A 23811-nucleotide genomic window follows, 5' to 3' on the forward strand; every position below is an offset into this window, starting at 1 on the left:
TTTAGAGCTGTTCATTAACCTTGATTAGTTACATGCTACCCTCATTAATTAGGCAATCTTCCTCCTTTAGCTAGTAAAGCATTTGACTACTAAGGGTGAACTATAAATAGTAAGTATGAAAAGAAAGAGATATGTGCTTATTTATTTCTTATATTAATTAATTTGTTGACCGGGTTGGTGGGTAATACAACAGTGATCTGTATTCAGCCATAAACCAGGATTATGAACAAACAGTGCAAATTGCTTTGAGATTATTGAACAGTGCAAGTCACACAGTTTAGTAATCAGCAAGCCAGAAAACTGTAAATCACAAATTCAAGTCACAAGTAATCTGTCATGTAGTGCCACTGTTTCACCACCATTACTTTAATTTAAAGTATTGTTTTAAGACTGAGGTGAGAACAAAAAAAAAAAAAATGGGACCTTATTTAGAAAAGTGTTGATGCTAAGATGAAAACAAAAATGTTTCCAGTGACCTTATTTATAGAATATTTAAGACCAAGGTGAGGATAAAAAAAGTCTTTCTAATGACCTTGCTCAGATAAAAATGACATTCTTTACTTTATGGTCTGCAATTGTGAAGACCTCGCTGTTGCTGCTATAGAGTTTTTATTAGAGAAAGGGCTTACAGGTTTAATAATGATGTAGCTCATATGACCAAATTGGTTCTGGGTTAGAAACACGAATAAAGGAAGAAGTATATATCAAACAAGGTTGAATATTTTGTGCATTACTTTCAGACAATTTTCTTGGAATGATTGGTCTGTGGTGTGACTATCAGGCAGCTTATCATGGACAGGGACAGGCAGTGGTATTTTGTGAAGCAGAGGAAAAACTTTTTTTAGGATAGTTTGAAGTGGTGTGGCTGTAGTGGCAGATGCTTCATATAGGTTCATAGGTTCATACTAGGCTATCTGCCCTAGGGCATTTATAAGCCTAGCCAGAGTATGTTTGGCTTTCGCCACCCATTTTAAATTAATTTTGCTATGCCCTTTTTCGAGGTTAGTATACTGTGCCTCTGTCTAACAGTGACACAGAAGTGATACCCGGGGTAAACCTATGATCTCCCATTGACTCATCAAGATTCCTCTTGAAGAGAGTCAATGAGGGACTCTGCCTAACCTGGACTGGGGTTTTATTCCATAGTGAAGGGAGCCTCTGGGTTATGAATCTGTCCCTCCAGCATGTCCTATTTATTTCAGTGCTGAGGTTCAAGTCTCTCGAGCGTGTAGCTCGATGGGATTTGGATTTTTTGAGTTGCAGCATGTCCCTTAATTCCGGGTTGGACATGGCCTTATACGTCAGGCACAGGTCACCTCTGAGCAGGCGGTATGCCACTGAGTAGAGCTGGAGTTTCTTTAACCGGGCAGCATATGGCATCTGTTTGAGCCCTTTGATCCTCTTGGTGAGGTACTTTTGGGGTCTTTCCAGTTGCTGCAGGTGTTTGGTAAGGTACATCCCAAAAGGGGCATTTTACTCAATTATGGGCCTGATGAGGGATGAGTAAAGAGGCACGATGACCTCCCCTAATCTAGATGTGAATCCCTTCATGATTAGGTGGGCTATATAAAATGTTTTTCTAACCACTTTGGCCACGTGGTTGTCAAATGAGAGATTGCTATCAACTTGGGTCCCCAGGTCCCTAATGACTTCTTCTGTACTTAATGGATTACCACCTATGTGGTAATTTGTGGGCACTTTGTTTTTGCCAAAGGGGATGACTATACACATTTTGGCATTTAGCTTGAGGCCATGGCTCTGGCACCAGTTGTCTGTTTCTATGAGGCCCTTTTGGAGGATGCTTGTGTCGGCTGGAGAGTCGATTATGGCACCCAGTTTGCAGTCATCTGTGAACTTGGTCAGCCACAGTCCTTCCGTGTTGGCCTGTACCTCCGAGAAATATATACCAAACAAGAGAGGTCCCAGGACTGAGCCTTGTGGGACTCCACTTGTAACTGGTTTGGAGTCTGACATGGCTCCAGCAATTCTAACCATGTGGGTTCTGTCCTTGAGCCAGTTTGCAACCCATCTAGTGACATAGGGGTTTATATTTAAGCTGGTGAGCTTATCTATAATGCCTGAGTGGGGTATTGTATCGAAGGCTTTTGCGAGGTCCAGATAGGCTGTGTGGACCACCTTCCCTTCATCAATGGCCTTGGTGACTGTTTCAAAGAAGTCAACCAGGTTTAAGAGGCAGGATCTGCCCTTAACAAAGCCAAACTGGGTAGGATCCAGTGTCTGTAGGTCCCCAATATCTTTATTTATGAGGTCCATGATGATCCTTTCCATAGCTTTGCAGACCAAGCTAGTCAGGCTTATGGGGCGATAGTTTCCAGGGTCCGTTGAGGCACCACCTTTGTGGAGACGGACCACTGTTGCTGTACGCCACTCTTTGGGTACATATCCTGTAGTAAGGCTGAGATTGAACAGTAGTTTTATGTTTGGGTTTAGCTCTTCTTGGAGTTCATGTAGGACGCAGCCTGGGACACCGTTTGGTCCCATTGATGCTGTGTTTTTTGCTTTGGAGAGGGCGGCTCCCACCTGAGCATCTGAGATGTCAGGGGGGCAGCACTCTGCTGGGATAGATATTTGCCCTTTTGGTGGGGGGGGGGAGAAGTTTGTGCTGAACCTGTCAGCTAGGATGTTGGCAATGTCTGTGGGATCAGTGTATTTTTTGTCATTTTGGACTAATTCTGAGCATATCTGGGAATTCCCACCCAGGTTCCTAACATAACTAAAGAAAGCCTTGTGATTATCTTTAGTGTCCTGTGCAATTTTTCTCTCGAAGCTGGCCTTTGACGATTTTATGAGTGCCCTTAGTTTTTTGATAATACTGATCAGAGATGCCTTCCCTTTTTGGGATTTTGCTCTATCATGTAGTAGCTTCCTCCTTCTATTGTATAGTTTGTTTATGGCTGGGGTCCACCAGACAGGTTGTCTGCCTTTGGAGGATTGGGTCTTGGTTTTATTTGGGATTGCATGATCCATGCATTCCTGAAGGTGTTCATAGAATGCATTTATAAAGGATTCTGCGGTCTGGGCCGTATTTTCCACAGGCCTGGGGGCTTTGAAGGATTCCACCTCGGTTTTGAGGAGTGTGAAATTTGCTTTAGAGAAGTTTTTCACTGTGGTTTTCTGGGCAGGGGTGGGGTCGGGATGTGAATATCCAGTGAGATCAGTTTATGGTCTGATCTTACCAGTGAGGGATACACTTCTGGTCTGGAGCATAGAGTCCCCATGTTGGTGATGATCAGGTCCAGTATGTTTTCCCCTCTTGTGGGAGTGGTAACAAGTTGTTCCATAGCATTTGAGTTTATGAATTCTAGGAACCTTTGGGCAAGGGTGTTGGAGCTAGAGTAATGCTCCCAATCTATGGTTGGGTAGTTGAAGTCGCCCAATATAATGGTGTTCGGAGAGACCTTCATATTTTCCAGTGTTCTCAGGAAGGCCGAGTGGGGTTCCTGGGTTTGGGAGGGTGGTCTGTAGCAGGCTATAAACTGGAAGGCAGTTTTACCCACTGTTAGTTGCACATGGATAGTCTCTGATGCTTCGTGCTTTGCCACCAACCTAGAGGTGTGGGTATCTTTGATGAATATCGATACTCCCCCTCCTTTTGTGGTTCAGTCCAAGTTTTGGGGCCGAAAAGCATGGTATGAGGTATAACCTGGTAGTGCTGGGGTGCTCTCGGGAGTCCTGAACCAGGTTTCTGTTACTGCACAGATATCGATGTTCTCCATGCTAAGGAGAGTTTCGAGTGCGTGCATCTTGAGGTTTAGACTTCTAGCGTTGAGTAGCATTACTCTTAGTTTCTTATCCCTTGTGATACCTATGGAGGTGGGTTTGTCTTTTGAGCCTTGCCTAAAAAGGCACTATGGGGGTAGCAAGAGCCTTTGCCAATATCCGAAGTGAGCATGAGTAGGGCATATTCATTATTCGGGGTAGGACCCTTTTACCTGAAGCAGTTCTAACTCTCTACCTAAAAATGATAGATGCAATATGCCGCTGAAAGATAAATAGCTGTTTTTCTTGATGTTACCAACATTTTATACAAAAGGAAGAGAAGTTCCTAGTCATGGACCTCAGTGGTTAAAGAGTCATATTTTCTAAGTAAATATAAACTAAATAGGTTGTTTTCCAGTTGGTTGGGTATAGACAAAAGTTCTGTATTGGTGACATGGAACATAGTTCTGATTTTTCAATGTTAATATGATAAAACAGTTACCTACTAGGACAGGAGACCATGTCTGTAGAACATTCAGACAGGAATAGCTCATAGAAAACAAGGGCAGAAGCTTAATTTAAAGGTATAAACATAACCCCTGGCAAGTTTCCACAATTTATGCTTCTGAAGATGGAAATGGTGAAAGACAGCAGAGCTACCATTGTGTTATGGTCAGAAGAAATATGCCGTTTGCTATATCATAAAGCAGATTTGGTTGCATGATCCATAAGTTGCTCCAGTATGTCTGTTACTAGATGTTTGAACAGCAGAGGAAGAAGCAAGACAAGCCTGAAGATACTGAGGGAGGTTGAATGCCATTGTTTTAGGGGAATTACAGCAGCACTTTGCCTAGGGATGGCCACGGTGGTATAGCAGTTAGCACTGCCACCTCACAGCAAGATGCTCTCTGGTTCAATTCTCGGCTGGGTTGCCTTCTGTGCAGAGTCTGCATGTCCTCCCTACGGTCGAGAGGGTTCCCTCCGAGTGCTCTGGTTTCCTCCCACATCCCAAAGACATTCTGTGGGTGGATTAAGACACTCTAAATTGGCCCTAGGTTTGAGTGTGTGCATGTGTGTACCTTCTGTGGAAGGTTGGGTGCCGAGCTGGCAACTCAACACTGTAAAACTCCACTGCCAATCATTCTGCAGACCATTTTCTGCTGTGATGACCCCTAACTGGGAAAAGCTGAAAGGGGAAGAAGACAGCAGCACTTTGCCTCAGGTCTGAGAGAATTTGATTGATTATGAAAATGCTGAACATATGTTTTAGTAAAGTGTGTATGTATGTTTGTGTATGTATATATATATATATATATATATATATATATATATATATAGATATATATATACATACACACACACACACGCACAGATATACATATATATATAGTATGTATATATATATATATATATATATATATATATATATATATATATATATATATATATATATATATATATATATATATGAAGGGCTTGGTTCCAATAGCTGCTAAGTCCATGGCGATATTATCAGAGAAATTTCAGTTTTTATGTTTATTGTCTGTTATGATAGCAGTATATAATTTATATGAGAAATTGTCATGGAACTTAGTTAAATGCATCAAGTGACATAGTAAAATGAAATAGCCACTTCAACATAAGGCCATATTAACCTTGGAATGGAAGCAATAATCACTTGCCACCAGCCTTGAAATAATCACTTGTCTCCAGCTTTTGTGTGGAACATGCACAAGACTATTGGCAAGTTAATTATTGCTTGACATGTGGGATTTTGACATCTAAAACACACAAAAAACACAAAACACACACAAGTCTTGTTAACTTTCTAAGTTTATTTGTAAAAAACTTGGACGATTCAAGTCGTAGAAGATTAACAGTGCATTATCTGTCACATGATGTTATGAATACAGTAGTGGCTTTGTTCTGAACATTCAGATGAATCTAAGTCTGTAAATCAAAATGTCAGTATCATCATCATAGTAATCAACTGCGCTGTCATCATCATCATCATTATTTGCAGCTGACCTTGTTCATTTGGAAGCCATCTACAAGATTGATTCATAAAATACCAGCAAACTTGGTGATGACACGTGGTCTATTTCACCCGCAATCAATAACTTCGAGACATCGTCCACCTTAACAGGTTTAATGGAACATTTTAAAGCCATGGCTTTTGGCTTCAATGCAGATATCTTTTTACCTTTCCTCCCAATAGTGTGCCAACAGAATCCGCCATTGTATACTTTCTTGATTCCAACCTTTGTTCCTTCATATCTCAAAACTCTAACTTCTGATATCTTAAATCCCAAGTTTGTCTTCAACAAATATTTTGATGCAGACCTATAGTCATGTACTTCCCAGTCCTTTCCCAAAACATGAATAATACCGAACTCATTAAATATTTTGTGGTAATCTGTTGGGAGCAACAAATTGTCTTTCGTACGAAGAGTTTTCTCAGTTCTGCCAAACACTCGGTCCACGGGAAGAAAAGAGTGTCCTCGAACAGGAAAATAGTGTTCTATAACAAGTCCTCTTGCTATAATCTGGCAAAAGTACTGGCAAATTCCAACAATAGTTGAGTTTCGGTTCTGTGATGTACCTGCATCTGTAAAGAGTCTTATTTTCTTAACTCCATCAGGTATGGGAAGATTTCCGAGGAAATCTAGCATGGCACTGCAAACAAGGTTGGAATCTCTGCCTGCCTGTGTTTCATCCCACGTGTAAATATGAACCTGATCACGTCCTTGATAACTCCTATGAATCACAAAGGTCAGATTGAGAACCCAAATCTGTCTGTTGTAAAATGCTTCCGACAGTGCAACTTTGGGCACAGGCTGATTTTGTTGCATGTCAAATGCGATGGTCAAACTTGGTTCCTCTACATCAATCTTGTTCAACAAAGTATAGAAGCATTTTGCCAGACATTTGTGGACACACAGTTCTGTTATCAGACTTGTTTTTTCCTTCTCATTCTTGGCTGCTTTTATCTGACCTTTAAGATGCTCACAATAGCCACAAACGTCTGATCGTGGGTTGTAAAATCCAAGGTTGTACTCTTCGGTAAAAGTAGAATAATAAAGTCCATACTTGCATTCAGGATTTTCTACCTTGAAAAGTTGCCACATCTTTCTAATAGATAGGTTGGGGGGCAGATACTTTTGGTGTTGTGCATCTTTGTGACTGTAGTGACTGTCCCGGCACCTTAAACTGCCAATGTGAGTGCGAACCTTGGTCTTTATGTCATCACAGGACTGCCTCTTCCGCTTACCTCCCGGTGCTTCTTTATGCATGGTTTTGCTGACAAACCAGTGCTTTGCTATGTTTTGAAGTCATGTCTTCTTGATATTAGTGATGCCTTGAAATGATGCAGCACATACAGGAACACTGGTTATCTGAAACAAATTCATGAATAAGAAGGTAGCATAATACTCAATAATACACAATGATATTTCAAAAACCAAAAATAAAATGCCAAACTTTGACACATCATTAATATTGAGTTTAAAGTTTTGCCAACTTAACAATTAGGGTCAGGGGTTAAGCCCACCATTATCTGTTAACTACTGTTTAACTCACTCACTTCAGTGGAGCTCAGGAAGTTTGCACTGTAACTTTCAAAGGGCAGAGCCTAAGCCCTTTGACAGAATCAAATATGTCCTCACATTTCAAACAAAATATTTCTGGAACCATAGGGGTTATGAACGAAGTATATAGCAAAGTCTTCACCACAGACTATTTTTATAATGGTAGTATTCTTTAGGTTCTAGGTCTTAAACCGGATTTTTATAATACACAGTAAACACAGTAACTATTACATTAATATTTTGTAAACAACTTACAATATCTCAGCAACCATTCAAGATGCAATACTGTCAGCAGCATTATTCATCTACCTGAGAGCTTTCATATGAGGCTAAGGAGTTCTGTCTGTGTTACTTGGTTGTTGAGATATTTAGAAAAATATGACTATCCATATAACTACCATTACTGTTAATATCTATTTACCTGCACTAAACAGAGGTCTATATTAATGCAGCTGAGTCTGATATTGTGTAAGCTTTAACCTTGTACCTAGCATGGTTTTAATACAAATATGAACACACAGCGTTAAATACTTTTCATGCCAATGTAATGAGTTAGATAGATTCAGACATAGATAAACATAGGCCTTACTGCATCAGTATTATCATTAGTAAACATGTACAATGAATTTATTTACCTCATAGTGAATTGCAACTGTGCGATGCTGGTTAGGATGTTCCTTTCGGCTTCATAAATGTTTTGGCTTCATTACTTTCATGCACTTCAGAAGACAGGCATCCTGTGCAACCTTGTCTTTGTGTGAATACAAATTTTCAAAGAAAACTCTGATGGCATCGGCCGTCAACTCATACAAGCAGCAGAGTGCTGGCTTGCGGTCGTTTGCACTATGGTTACACCTTATTGTTGGCTTCTTCCCAGCTGAACTGTATTTTGCTAACTTTTCAACATTTTTCTTCCATTTTTCCACACATCGTTGCCATTTTCGGGGTTTGTTTGATGGAAGAACAACTTCATTGTATTCACTTAAGTTTCCATCCGCCATTACTGTATCCACAACATCACGTGATCATACTGGCTCAGTTGGATTGGTTGTTTCTCTTAGCAGGTATTGGAAAGTATGGTCGCTCGGACTTGGTAGTTATTGGAAAATACACATTTTTTTGCCCATGGCATGATACGGGACTAGGCAGATTTTGGTGCCATAACCATTGTCAATGCACGCATTAACATATTCACTAGGACCCTGACACGACAGCTCATTTTCTGTGCATTGTGGACTTAGCAGCTATTGGAACCAAGCCCTTTATATATATATATATATATATATATATATATATATATATATATATATATATATTTATACATACACACACACACATATATTTTCATAACAGTGAAATAAATGTATAGCCAGTGCTAAACAATGTCATCTATTCTAGTTGTAAATTATTTCATCATGGCTGATGCCCTAATGGTACCAGAGATCTAGAGATAAACAACAATGGACAAAACATTTCTCCAAAGAACTATTACTAATATCATGCCTCAAGAATCATGTAAAGGCATCTCACACCTAATTATGTGGGTGTGTCTTCAGTTGGATCTGGTCCCCAAAACAGCCAGACGCTAGTGATGTCACAGGACAAGTCTCCAACCCAAAGCAGATCTATGAAGCATTCAGTTTTCTTTCAGTAATACGCCATAAAGTACAACACAGAAATTGTAGACTCAGAGCTTTTGAGTCCTTGTGGTCCTAGATCTTTCACTGTATAATGGAGCTCTGATATTATTGGTACTCAGTGTACTCAACAGACAGCTACTGAGCCCTTTTAGTATCCCGGAAAGAAACAGAACATGAAGTCTTCATTGGATAAAGGTCCTTGTTTTCCCCAGTGATTACATGATGGGATTTTATTTGGCAGCAAGTAAATGTAGCTTAGAGAAGGTGAAGCCAAAGATTCAACTTCAACAGGGAGATCTGGCACAATGGTGTACACTGGAATAATATGCAACCTAGTGCTTTGGAGGTGTCTTTGTCATTTCATTGAATGCTTACTTCATTGAATCCCAAATGGTCTAACCCAAATTTGATTGAAAACTCATATGACTGAAAACTCATTTGATAGAAAATGTTCTCCACAAGAAATATATCATAAAAATGTTTCTGCAGGCAGGTAATCCCCCTCTGCACCCTTCATGTGGGTGGGGGGCCTCTCCCCACACCCCTTCACTTAGATATACTAATTCCATGTCTATGCAACTATGGTGAAAAGAAGAAAACACAACATATACAATGAATCAGTGCTGGAGGGCAAACACAAACCACAAGTGATTTTGGGGTAGAAAATGATGTTGACCATCTCAATCCTCACATACACTGCTAGACTCACTTCCTAATAACTCCTCCACAATCACATACTTTGTATATACTTCTACACTTTTCCATCAAATGAATTTTCAAGATGGGTTCGACCATTTGGAATTCAGTGAAATGGACATTCAGTAAAATGATATAGAAATGGTTTGATGACACTGGTGTTCTGTGCAACTCTGAAAATACTATGGGTCTATTCAGTCAATTCTGAATAGAGACTATATCCATCTTCTGTTACATTCACCATTGGTTATTTAAATGATAAAAGGAAAAGATTATTCAAAATTTTGCTATGATTATTTGAAAAGGAGGGCACCGCTGTAAAGCATCAAAAACTGACACTTGCAATTATGAAACAAATCTTTTTTAGTGGGTGTAATGTGCAAACTTAAAGACTTAAACCATATCTGATAAATGCCATGCTCTCATAGTGGCCTAGTAGTTTATCTCTCTTAATTATTAATTAATATATATATATATATATATATATATATATATATATATATATATATATAGTCTCCCTTCAGGTAGACCAGACACTTCTGATTAGTTTATTGAACAAATCTGACTGAAAGTTCAGTTACTGAATTTAGTGATATGGGGCAAAACCCCATTCAGTAATAAATGTCACACATGGTCATACATTCACTAGTGGTGTAAGGTAGGTGCCAAAGGGATTTTCTTTATGGACGCTTTATCGCATTGGCTAAGTTGGAAAGGCTGTTGCAGCAAACATATATTAGGAAGTGCAACCAGAGAGATAAAATGTGGTAATTTGTTTAAGAAAGATATACAGTGGGCGCAATATTCCCCCTCCCAAATATGTGTGGGGATTTAAAACTTGTATTTATTTGGTTTCCAGTTCTGTATTTTGAGCTGTCAGTCTTTTCTGTTTCTAGATTATTTGATTCTTTATTTTCCTTTACAGACTTCTGAAATAGAAAGTATATAATTTCATAATAAGTCATTTCTTCAAGCTTTTTGTGACCTCAAAGAAAAAATAAAAAAACGGAAGAGATGTGACAGAACAACTGCCCTTGACATTTCTGCACAGTGCATTGACAATTTTAATCACAAAATGTGATATCTATGCAAGCTGTGGTTTCAGTCAAGACTTCATCAGTCAGTTTTAACAATTCATGAATCAAATGATTACTTTAAAAATGCTCCTAACCAGCTTTTAGTTTCTCGTGTTCATTGTGTTTATAAAATGAGTTTCCTGATACATCACTACTTCAAAATGCATTCCTTTCAGCTCTACAAGTAATTTAGTGCTTTTAGGTGGAATACCAAGTCTGGGTACACTGTTAGCAATTCATTTTGGTACTTTCCATTACTGATTCATCTACTTTTATAGAAGTGCAGCTGCTGATCTGCATGCAGCATGTTTATCGTTCTTATGTGCTCCCTTTTTCTTTACCATTTCATAAGTTCAGGCAATTACCCCTAACTATAAATCCACTAGCATGTATTCTAACAGTCAACTGGATCTTATTTCCAGTGTTAATTTATGCTTTAGTGTCAACACACCCTTTCTTCGATGTTTTTCAGACCTGTAGTGGAGATATGTGTTACGACTAGTTAGCCTTACCCCTAAAATGATCTTCTTACATATTTTTATAATTTCAAAATTGTCTTTTTGTAACTTATGTTGCTTATTAACTCACTGCTTATTTCCTTACATAGGACATGTACAAAATTCTGTGTGTGTGTGTGTGTGTGTGTGTGTGTGTGTGTGTGTGTGTGTGTGTGTGTGTGTGTGTGTGTGTGTGTGTGTGTGTGTGTGTGTGCATGTGAGTTGGCATGCATGTGTGTATGTGCATACATGCATGTGTGCATATGTCTGTGTGGATGTGTGTCTGTGTGTGTCCATGTGTATGTGTGTGTGCAAGCATGTGTGTGCATGCATGTGCGCATGCCTGTCTGTGTGCATATGTGTGTGGACATGCATGTGTGTGTGGGTGTGCCTGTGTGCATGCATGTGTGCATGCATGTGTGTGTGCATGTGTGTGCTCAAATTTGTGCATCCATGTCTGTGCGCGTCCATGTGTATGTGCATGTGTGCAAGCATGCGTGTGCATGCATGTATGTGTGTAACCTATGTTGCTTATTACCTCAGTGCTTATTTCCTTACATAGGACATGTACAAAATTCTGTACATGTGTGTGTGTGAGTGTTCATGCGTGTGAGTGTTCATGCGTGTGTGTGTGTGTATGCATGCGTGTGTGCATATGTCTCTGTGCATGCGTACATGTATGTGCATGTGCATGCACACGCACGTGTGTGTATGTGTGTGTGCATGCATGTGCGCATGTGTCTGTGTGCACGCGTGTGTGCATGTGTGTGCATGTGCATGTTTGTGCGCATGTGTGTCTGTGTGCATCCATGTGTATGCGTGTGTGCAAGCACATGTGTGCATGTGTGGTGTGCATGTATGTGTGTGTGCTTGCATGTGCATGCATGTCTATGTGTGAGTGTGCATGCTTGCACATGCGTGCATATGTGTGTGCATGCATGCGTGTCTGCATGTGTCTGTGTGCATGCATGTATGCATGTGCGTGTGTGTGCATGTTTGTGAGCATGTTTGTGCATGTGTGCCTGTGTGCATCCATGCATATGTGCGTGTGTGCGAGCATGTGTGTATGTGGTGTGCATGCATGTGTGTGTATCCATGTGTGTGTGTGTGTGTGTGTGTGTGTGTGTGTGTGTGTGTGTGCGTGTGTGCGTGTATGCGTGCATGTGTGTACATGTGTGTGTGTGTGTGTGCACATGTGCTCACATGATGCATAGGTGTGTGCGTGCATGTGTACATACATGTTTGTGCATGTATGTGTATCCATGCATGTGTGTGCATTTGTGTGCATACATGTTTGGATGTGTGTATGTGTGTGCATGTGTGTGCATGCATGTGTGTGCTGTGTGTGTACATGCATGTGTGTGCGCTTTTTGTGTGTTTACATGTGTGTGCATGCATATGCATTCATGTGTTTGCAGGTATGTGTGCATACATGCAGGTGCATTTGTGCATGCATGTCTGCATGTCTGTGTGTGCATGCGCATGTGTGTGTGAATGCTCATGCATGTGTGTGCATGTGTGTATGTGTGCATGCATGTTTGTGTGTGTGTGTGTGTGTGTGTGTGTGTGTGTGTGTGTGTGTGTGTGTGTGTGTGTGTGTGTGTGTGTGCATAAGTGCGTGCATCCTGAATTGGTGATGGTGGCCCAACCACAACTCATTCATGCCTCATCCTCATGACACTGGAGACCAACACAAGTTCAGCTCGTGTGATCAGGAGCTGTTGGTATTAACAATAAATATTAATATTTTCTTCATCTCTTGGTTTCACCTTCTTTTCTAGCACTCCCATTGTGCAATTTCAGAAGTTCCTGTAAATTCTTGCTTTTTTTTCTTGCCCCTTTTCTTTTTAATTTTCGCTGATTCTTGTCTGATTAAAAATATTACTTGAGATGATGTACATTTATTAAATGAACTAAGGGAACAATTGGTTTCATTGGCTTATAGAAGTATGTCAGTTCCATTTAGTACATACTCAAAATAACTCTCCAAACCAATACATGCATGAAAAATCATACCTGTTAATGTAAGTAATAAAACATGTCAGCTGTGCCTTGAGTGTGCATGCATGTGTGTGTGTGTGTGTGTGTGTGTGTGTGTGTGTGTGTGTGTGTGTGTGTGTGTGTGTGTGTGTGTGTGTGTGTGTGTGTGTGTGCACATACTCGTGCATGCATGTGTATGTGTGTGCATTCAGGCATGAGTGTGTGTATGCATGTGTATGTGTATGCATGCATGTGTGTATATGTGTGCATGCATTTGTGTATGTGTGTGCTTGTGTATGTGTGTGTACATGTGCATGTGTGTGTGTACGTGCATGCATGCTTGGTATGTGTATGTGTGTGTGCATGCATGTGCGTGCATGCGTGTCCATGCATCTTGCATGCATGTTTGTGTGCACATGCGTTTGCATGCTTGTGTATGTGTGCATGTGTGTGTGCATGCATGCATGTGTATGGTTTGTGCATGCATTTGTGTGTGTGTGTGTGTGTGTGTGTGTGTGTGTGTGTGTGTGTGTGTGTGTGTGTGTGTGTGTGTGTGTGTGTGTGTATGCATGCATGCATCCTGAACTGAAATGTTGATGGTGGCCCATCCACAACCCATTCATGCCTCATCCTCATGGCAATGAAGACCAAAACAAGTTCTACTGCAACCATGAAATTGTATTAACAATAAATACTAATGCTTTTTTCACCTCTTAGTTTCACCTTCTTTTTTTATTTTATTTATTTATTTATTTTATTTTATTTTATATTTGTTGACCATGAGAGTCCAACTGGATTACAAGTCCATTTTTAGTGGAGGCCCAGGGAGAAAAGCTCCAAGAGAACAATTTTTTACAAACGTAATTTTTAAGGACAGAATTTTGACATACAGTATTTCATAGAAGAGACATGACATATATATTTCCTAGAAGATAGGATACATTCATTTTCTACTATATAATATTAATTTTAGAAGATATTCCTAAGCATGAGATTCCTGTAATAGTTTACTATCAAAGGAAAGGCAGAGAGAAGTAGAATAAGGCTTCTAGAGAGCAGTTGGTTCTGGATATAGATGAGAAGGATAAGAAATTGATATACAATATGTCTTCTCCTGATTTTAGTTGATTGTGGAAAGCACAACATTCCTGGGGTAGTTTTCACTAACTCATGGAGAGTTGGGATGAGCAGTAGATTAACAGTCCTAAGTGAGTACAGTGTTATGAAATGGTTAGCTTAACAGAGTTAATTAAGTTAGGTGAAGTGTCATAGTGAGACATTAGCCGGGGGGATACAGGAGCATAGTCGGTTATTCTTCATGAAGTGAGTTTTAACAAGTTTCTTGAACTGTGTTGGGGATTTGTTGTCAGTTATGTGGGCAGGAAGGGAGTTCCAGGTTTTTGCTATATAGTGGATGTAGATAGACTTATCAGCCTCTTTGTTATATTTGGTTACTTTGCGGAGGTTTTGTGTGCTGGACTTCAAGAGCCTGGCGGTTGTACAGGGTTACAGAATATTTTGTAGGGCTGGGGTGCTATCAGAGTTATGTATTATTTTGTGGGCTAATGATAGCTGATTGAGTTGAAGTAGTAGTGGTAGTTCTAGCCAATTGAGTATTTTAGGCAGTCACAGTGATCCATTCTGATGGGAGAGGTTGTAGTGAATTTGGCTATCTTATTATAACAACTATCAAGTTTGTTTAGGTCAGATTTGCGGTGATTTGTAAGCATGGGGGAGGCATACAGTAAGGTGGATAATAGGTGAGTTCTGGCTGTTTTAGTTTTGGAGTGGTCAGTGAGGAATTTTTTATTGCGATAGAGTAGACCAAGTTTTTATGTACTTTTTTTATGGTTATAGAAATATGTAAGTCAAATCTAAGGTGATTATCTATTTCAGCCCCTATCAGCTTGGTATGATTTGTGGGGGTGCTTGTGGTATTATTAAAGGAGGAGATGATGGAAGTATCAGTGGGAGATGTGGATCTATGGGAGCTAAAGAGTAATAGTTTTGTTTTACTTGGGTTCAGAATGAGGCTTTGTTTTGTGATCCAAGTTTCTGCTAGAGAAAAGTATTCTTGTGTTAGGGAATGAAGGGTATCAATTGATTTGGCTGTGCATATTATGGTGGTATCATCTGCATATTGCACTATTGAGGCTTTAGGAATACTGTTTGGGAGCTGATTGGTGAAGAGGATAAAAAGAAGTGGCCCCAGGATGGACCCTTGGGGTACCCATAGGGAGACTGGTAGGGAGGAGGAGAATTGGTTTTGTCACATAACAGCTTGTTTCCTTCCCTCTAGGTAGTTTTTGAACCAGGAGATGGCAGGGGTGGTAAGGTTTAGAGTTGCTAGTGAATGAAGGAGTTTATTGTGGTTAACCACTTTGGATAAGTCTAGAAATGTGGCGGATACAAGGAGACCAAAATATTGTTTCTGTGATTATTGATAATGCTGGTGAATTCTGTAAGTGCAGTGGTGGTGCTAAGAAAGGGTCTAAAGCCATGTTGTGTTGCTAGTAGATTATTTTCTAGAAGATATTGCATTAGTTGCTTGTGTATTACCCTCTCTAAAATTTTCGATAAAGGGGGTAGTATGGCTATAGGGCGGTAGTTATTGAGTTCCAGGGAGGTACCCCCTTTATGTAGTGGGATGATGTGTGATATATTCCATAGCTTGGGTACTGTACACTCGGAGATGGATCTGTTAATAAGGATGGAGACAGGATATACTATGACTTCTGCAGCTAGATGAAGGCATTCAGCGGGTAATTTATCGACAGCTAGAGAAGTTGGTTTGAGCTTAAGGAGTAGTTTTTCAATGGATTTGGTTGGTTCTGGGTGGAAGCTGAACTTAGGGCAGTTGATAGTTGAGGGTGGGGGGGTGCATTTGAAGGGGTGGGGATGTTGTTATAGGGATGGTTGTTTGCAAGGGCTTGGATAGTTTCTGTAAAGTATTTATTAAATTGAGTGGGAATATCTTCTTGGTTGTTATCTATTTTTAGGGTTGGGGTAGTTGTTTTTCCTGGTTGTAGAATAGAGTTAATTGCTGCCCAAAACGTTTGTGGGTTGTCCCTGTGTTTATCCTGTAATTTTAGTAGTAAGATGTTTGGTCTGTTTTGGAAAGTTTTTTGGCTTTGTTACGTAGTTCAACGTATATTTGTTTGTTGGATTGTGATTTACTGTTGTCTAGGCTTTGTTTCTTTTTTTGAGGAAGGTTTTTGTCTCTGTGGTTAACCAAGGGGCATATTTAGTTTTAATTCTTGTTGTTCTGGAGGGGGTGTGATGGTTAAGGGTATTTAAGAAGGTTGTATTGAAATATAGTACAACTTCATCAAGAGGTATGTTTTTAGGGGGTCCAGTTACACATTTTAGGTCATTTATAAAGTTGGAGCAGTTAAAATGTTTTTTGCTTCTACTTAGGCACATAGATATTTGGGTTAGTTGTGGTGATTTTGATCTGAGTAAAAATGTGGCTTGGTGGTCACTCAGGGTGTCTGGTAGACACCCTGCTAGGGATATCAGTGACGGGTGGGATACAAGTATCCAATCTAGTGTGGATTGATGTTTGTTTCTGTTGTCTGTTCTTGTGGGGGAAGTGATGAGTTAGGTTAGGCCATGTACGTTAATATGGGAGAGTGGGTTTTGACTGGAGCAGTTTTGCCAGTCAATATTAAGGTCTCCTAATACTATGCTTTCCTGGGGGAGGGAGTTAGATATCCATTCTAGTAGTTTTTCTGTAATGGAGATATTGTTGCTTTGAGGGATGTAGCAACCTATGATGTTGATGTGTTTCCACTCATTAAGTTTTAGTTTTGCTAGAGTGAGTCCAACTTTATCAAGGTCTGGGGTTGTTATGTCTAATTTCTCAAGGGTGAGGTGAGATTTATAGCAACACCCCCACCTTTTTTACCTATTCTGTCACTACAAATGATATTGTAACCTGGTGCAGTGATTTCATTGTTGTGGTTGCCTGGTTTAAGCCAGGTCTCCATTAGTATGACTATCTCGGGTTGATAAAAGGAGAATAGTGCATGAATGTCGTGGACTTTGTTTAGTATACTTCTGACATTTAAATTTAAAATGAGGAGTGAGGATTTGTCTCGGTGGAGTAGGATATCATTCAGGTTGAGGATTGGGGCTCCTAGATTTTGTGGGTCTGGGTTTGGGTGTATATCACCACAGCTAACGAGTTGGGCTCTTAGGTAAAAATAGAATTTGAGTAGTTTGTTTAGGGTCTTAAAGTTCTTTAAAGTTGTTTGGGACTGGTAGTACAATGGCTGCTGTGTGCATAGTGGTGAATAGAGGAGGTTTGGTAGTGGTATGGGACTAGTTGAGTGAAAGGGTGTGTTGTAATAATGTTAGTGGAAGTCGTTTTTCTTGGTATTTAGATATAATTAAGTTGTTTCTGGTGGTTGGTGAAAGAAGTTAGCAGTGGGAGGGTGGATATACCTAGGAGCAATAGTAAGAGGTGTATGTATGTGGGTTTGGGTATTTTAGGCATAGTTTGGTTTGGTTTGGTTAGTGTCATGAGTGAGAGGTCTGCTTGGGATAGGATAGGTGTGGTGGATGATGAGTGGTGTTGGTTGTGATTGTAAGGTAGTTAATTGGTAAGATTAGATTGGGTGGGGTAGTATGATGGAGATGAGTCTGGCTTTGTATAGGTGTGGTATATAGGTATAAAGGTAATTGATGTGGGGTTGGGTGGGAATGGGGGTAGGGTAGGGGAGCGAAGTGAGCCCGAGTGCAGTGAGGGAGAACAGAGTGAGGAACGCCCTGGCTGGAGGAGTTCTGCAAAAAACAATCAGGTTTGGCTCCCTCAGACTACCAGGCAGGTCATAGCACCTATATTTCTAAATAGATAGATATCTCCTATTGTGCTATTACAGGAGTTCCCATAAATTCTTGCTTTTTTTCTTATCCCTTCTCATTTTAATTTTCACTGATTATTAGCGGACCGGAGTTCTGCTGTGGTGACCCCTAACCTGGAAAAGCCGAAAGACACAAACAAACTGATTCTTGTCTGATTAAAAATATTACTTGAGATGATGTGGATTTATGAAATGAACTAAGGGAACAGTTGATCTGATTGGCTTACAGAGGTATGTCAGTTCCATTTAGTACATACTTAAAATAACTCTCCAAAAGAATTCATACATGAAAAATCATACCCGTTACTAAGAGTAATAAAACATGTTGGCTGTGCCTTGAGCATGGCTGCATGTGTGTGTGTGCTTCCATGTGTGTGTTTGTGTGCATGCATGTTTGTATGTGTATGTGTTTCTGCATGTGTGTGTGTGTGTGTGTGTGTGTGTGTGTGTGTGTGTGTGTGTGTGTGTGTGTGTGTGCTCTTGCATGCATGTGTGTGTGCGTGTGTGTGCATGCATGTGTGTGCATGCATGTGTGTGTGCATGTCTGTGTGTATGTGTGTGCATGCATGTGCTTGCATGAGTGTGTGTGCATGTATGTGTGCGTGCATGCATATGCGTGCATATATGTGTGTGTGTGTGCATGCATGCATGTGTATGCATGCGTGTATGTGTGTGCACATGTGTGCATACATGCATGTGTTTATGTATGTGCATGCATACGTGAATGCACCCTGAACTGAATTGGTGATGGTGGTCCATCCACACCTTGTTTGTGCCTTATCCTTATGGCAATGAAGACTAAGGCAAGTTCAGCTCCTGTGACCATGAAATGTTGGTATTAACAATTAATACTATTGCTTTCTTCACCTCTTAGTTTCACCTTTTTTTATCTCTCCCATTGTGCAATTGCAGGAGTTCCCATAAATTCTTGTTTTTTTTTCTTATCCCTTCTCTTTTTAATTTTCAATGATTGTTGTCTGATTAAAAATATTACTTGAGATGATGTACATTTATGAAATGAGCTAAGGGAAGAATTGGTCTATTTGGCTTACAGAGGTATGTCAGTTCCATTCAGTACATACTTAAAATAACTGTCCAAAAGAATACATGCATGAAAAATCATACTAGTTAATAAGAGTAATAAAACATGTTGGCTGTCGAAGACCATATGGCCGAGACCATATGATCGACATTTGAAATGTTGACCATGAAAAAAAAAAAAAAAACACAACAACTTACCTTTACACTGCTAACAGAGGGGCTATGCCCCCCTACACCCCCTGTGGGGGGCTCTGCCTCCACATCCCCGTAACTTAAATATACCAACTCCGAGATCGCACTGCAGTGTGGAAGATGGAAATCTTTCCATTCTGCACTGTACAGAGATGCCGGTTCCACATGGTCGACATTTCAAATGTCAATCATATGGTCTCGGCCATATGGTCTTCAACATTCTGAAATGTCGACCATGTATAGGGGACACATACATACATACATATATGTATTTGTATTGCATATGTATGGTCTGTGGAACAAGCTTCTCAGTCTTAATCTCAGGAGTATTTAAATGAGAAACATAAAATCACTTATCTTGTCAGACTTTTAAGCATTTCCATAATTTTCTCTTTTAGAGGTCAGCAGCTGCTATCCCTTGTTCCAGAAATACCTTCCAGACTACATTCATCTTTTACACGTTGCTCCCTAGAGACTCCACTTCAGAACCATCTATAGACCCAGAGATCAGGAATCTAACTCTCAAAGAAGTATTGGCCATGATAAACCTGATGGGTAGCTGTTCATTGGTGACTCTTCCTCAGAACCATAAACTGACACAGAGGCCAGGAATATAATTCTCTCAGCGGTATTGGCAATTATATACCTGATGAGGCAGTTGCTTCTAATTAGGTTTCATAAAGAGCCTTTTCTATGGTGTGCTTGCCTGCCTCAAGACACATTATTTCCTATTTATGACACACCCTGTGGTACAGGCAAATCCCCAAACAGTGTAAATCTAGAAGATACATTACCAGAATAAGTAGTGTGTTTCCCAAGCTCAGTAGTCAGTGTGCTGTATAATATAAGCCCCTGAGACCACTCATCTGTATTTCAAGTGACTGAAGCCCAGATGATGCTGAATTTTGAAATTATAAGATTGGAGAGTCAAAGCACATCTGGATAATTTTGAGTTGAACACCCTCTGACAGTAAAGCAATTGCAGAAGGGAATTTTCCATTCTTACAAATTCCATACCTAGTAAACTGTACTTTATGGAGGTAAGGGTCCATTTTTTGGCCAAGTATTTTCTCTCAACAGCTGAGTAATACCTCTCAGCATTGCTGAGTTTTCTACTTATATAAGAGATGGGATTCTCATCCCCCATCTATAATCTACGGCAATATTCTGCCTATGTCTAGCCCCAGAGACATCTGTTTGCACCAACAATTGGTTGGAAAAAGCTGGAGGTAGTAACTTTGATTCTGAACACAACATATATTTTAGTTACTCAAAGGCTTATTCTGCTTAAGTTTTCCACTTAACTTTCATGGGGTCTTTCCTTTGATCAGGTCAGTCAGGCCAGGAGGCAAGCAACGGTAACAACATTTTGAATAAATTTGCGGTAATAGCTTGACAGATCTAAGAAAAGCCCCAGCCTGTATCTTAGTGGTTGGCGTGGGATTCTTTTGTTGCTTCATTTTTCGAAGCATGTGACTTTACTGTCCCAAAGCCTCTTACATAACCAGCGTAGCAAATGTCTGCCATGCCTGACTTGTACTTAGCTGGGTTAATAGTCAATTGAACTTTATGTAGAGGATCTGAAAAGTATTGGACTTTAGAGAGATGGCTATCAAAGTCTTCAGAAAGGATTACTACAACATCCTGGTAGGCTGCTGCATGTCACAGAATCATAAGAAATACAACACACCTAATTCTGTGGACTATGTGCACCTTGCCAAATGCAACCCTTAAGCTGTACCCACATGACCAGGATGGAAATAGAAGTCAGTCCAGGAGTGAACTTTCTGGTACCTATCCAATTGTCTAGCTTAGTCTTGAAGAATGCAAGGGTGTCACTCTGCTTAACATGTAGGAGAAGTTTGTTCCAAAGGCGGAATCAGTGGATAATGAATCTATCCCTCCAAAGCATTTTATTTATGTGTTCCTGGAGGTTCCTATCCTTGGTTTATGTGTTTATATAGACCTTCTTCCTTTAAAGGTATAAGGTATTAGTTATGGTGTGTTCTTTAATGCATGGCATTGCCAGACACGGATCTCCATGCAGGAGACAGAGTACAGGGAAATGGTTTGTAGTCTAATTTTGTCAGAAGTGTTTGGGGCCTTTCTCACTGTGTGATGTGTCTGGCTAGGTACATGCCAAAATGAGAATTATGCTCAATAATTGATCTAATTAAGGCAGCTTACAAAGGGGCAATAACATTCTTTGACATGGATGAGATGCCTTTAGAAATAAGGGATACTAGACAGAAGGATTTCCTTACTATTGTCGCAAAAGGGTGGTCATAGTTGAGTAAATCATCACCCCAGGTTTCAAGATCCCTGACTCCTGTATCTGTATGGAGTGTGCACTGCCTATGCTGTAAGCTGTAGGTGAGTGTTGTTTACTAAAATTGAAAATGCTGCATTTTTTGCAGTTAATTTGGACCTTTTCTATACACACCATCATGTATGGACTAGTTCTTGCTAAAAACACTTTAATATTAATGAGGGACTGGACAGTGGTGCCCAGCTTGCAGTAATCCCCATATTTAGTTACCCAAAGGTCAGAGTTTATGGTATAGAGGTAAAAAATGTAAATACTAAAAAAGAGGGGTCCCAGTATGGAGCCTGTGGTACTCAACTGGTTACATACATAATTTCTGAAGCAGCACCTGCCATCATAATTGTGTAAGTTTTATCCTTTAGCCAGTATGTAATCTATCTTACCTTGTGAAGGACTATGTTTTCCTATTTTAGCTTGATTACAATATCAGCGTAAGGTAATGTCAAAAGTCTTGGTCAGATCCAGATATGTTGTGTGGACTGAGTGGACACTGTCCACTGCCCTTGTAATATTTTCAAGGTTTATCAACCTGATAAGTTGAAAAGACATGATCTGCCACTGACAAAACCAAACTGTTCTGTATCCAATTATATTTCGAGTATCATAGTTTAATATGTCAGATATTTAACATTTCATGCCTTTTTAAATTAGCTAGTTAAGCTCATATGCCTATAATTCCTGGAATGTGTGGTACAACTTTGACCATTTACAAATCTCAGGAGTATACCCTGAGGGTAGTGTCAAAGAATGTTGTCTATCAGCCTCTGAAATGTTGAATGTGTTCCATGAAGGCTATAAGGCAGGCCTTTGTAATGGAAGAGTCCATCCGGGTAGAAAATGCCATTTTTCCCTTACCTTTTGGAATATCAGAATTGGCAAGTTCCCTTTGGTGTTGCTCAATTTTTCATTCAGTCTGAAGCATGGGATATCAGTTAAATTTAACTATAACTCTTAATTTCCTGTAATAATAGCAAAACCTTATATATATATATATATATATATATATATATATATATATATATATATATATATATATAAAATACAGATTGCATTTTGCTGAACTGTTGGAAAGCTGATAGACTTGCTGTACAGAGCTGGAATCTATTTCAAACTGATAAGTACATATTTTGCCACTTTATACACTTCACTATTATTTATAGTGGTGCTGTATTGTTTCTGTTTCTGTCCACAGAGCTGGAATGTATTTCAAACTGATAAGTACATATTTTGCCACTTTATACATTTGCCTATTATTTATAGTGGTGCTGTATTGTTTGTTTCTGTCTCTTGTGTCTCCACTGTGTTTTTTTCTCAGGGTAGCTCAGGCTAGTTTCAGGGAGGGGGTTGTTGAGCCAGCCCACATCCTAGCTGTTAGTCATCACCTGTGGTGTATTTCATTGTAATTCCAATACAGATTGCATTTTGGTGAACTGTTGGAAAGCTGATAAACTTGCTGTACAGAGCTGGAATCTCTTTCACACTGGTAAGTACATATTTTGCCACTTTATACACTTGCCTATTATTTATAGTGGTGCTGTATTGTTTCTGTTTCTGTCTCTTGTGTCTCCACTGTGTTTTTTTCTCAGTGTAGCTCAGGCTAGTTTCAGGGAGGGGTTGTTGAGCCAGCCCACATCCTAGCTGTTAGTCATCGCCTGAGGTGTATTTCATTGTAATTCCAATACAGATTGCATTTTGCTGAACTGTTGGAAAGCTGATAGACTTGCTGTGCAGAGCTGGAATCTATTTCAAACTGATAAGTACATATTTTGCCACTTTATACACTTCCCTATTATTTATAGTGGTGCTGTATTGTTTATGTTTCTGTCCACAGAGCTGGAATCTATTTCAAACTGATAAGTACATATTTTGCCACTTTATACATTTGCATATTATTTATAGTGGTGCTGTATTGTTTGTTTCTGTCTCTTGTGTCTCCACTGTGTTTTTTCTCAGGGTAGCTCAGGCTAGTTTCAGGGAGGGGGTTGTTGAGCCAGCCCACATCCTAGCTGTTAGTCATCACCCTAGGTGTATTTCATTGTAATTCCAATACAGATTGCATTTTGGTGAACTGTTGGAAAGCTGATAGACTTGCTGTACAGAGCTGGAATCCATTTCAAACTGATAAGTACATATTTTGCCACTTTATACACTTCCCTATTATTTATAGTGGTGCTGTATTGTTTCTGTTTCT

The sequence above is a fragment of the Protopterus annectens genome, chromosome 6.part0, assembly GCF_019279795.1.
Source record: "Protopterus annectens isolate FY-2018-M chromosome 6.part0, PAN1.0, whole genome shotgun sequence".
Taxonomy (NCBI): Eukaryota; Metazoa; Chordata; order Ceratodontiformes; family Protopteridae; genus Protopterus; species Protopterus annectens.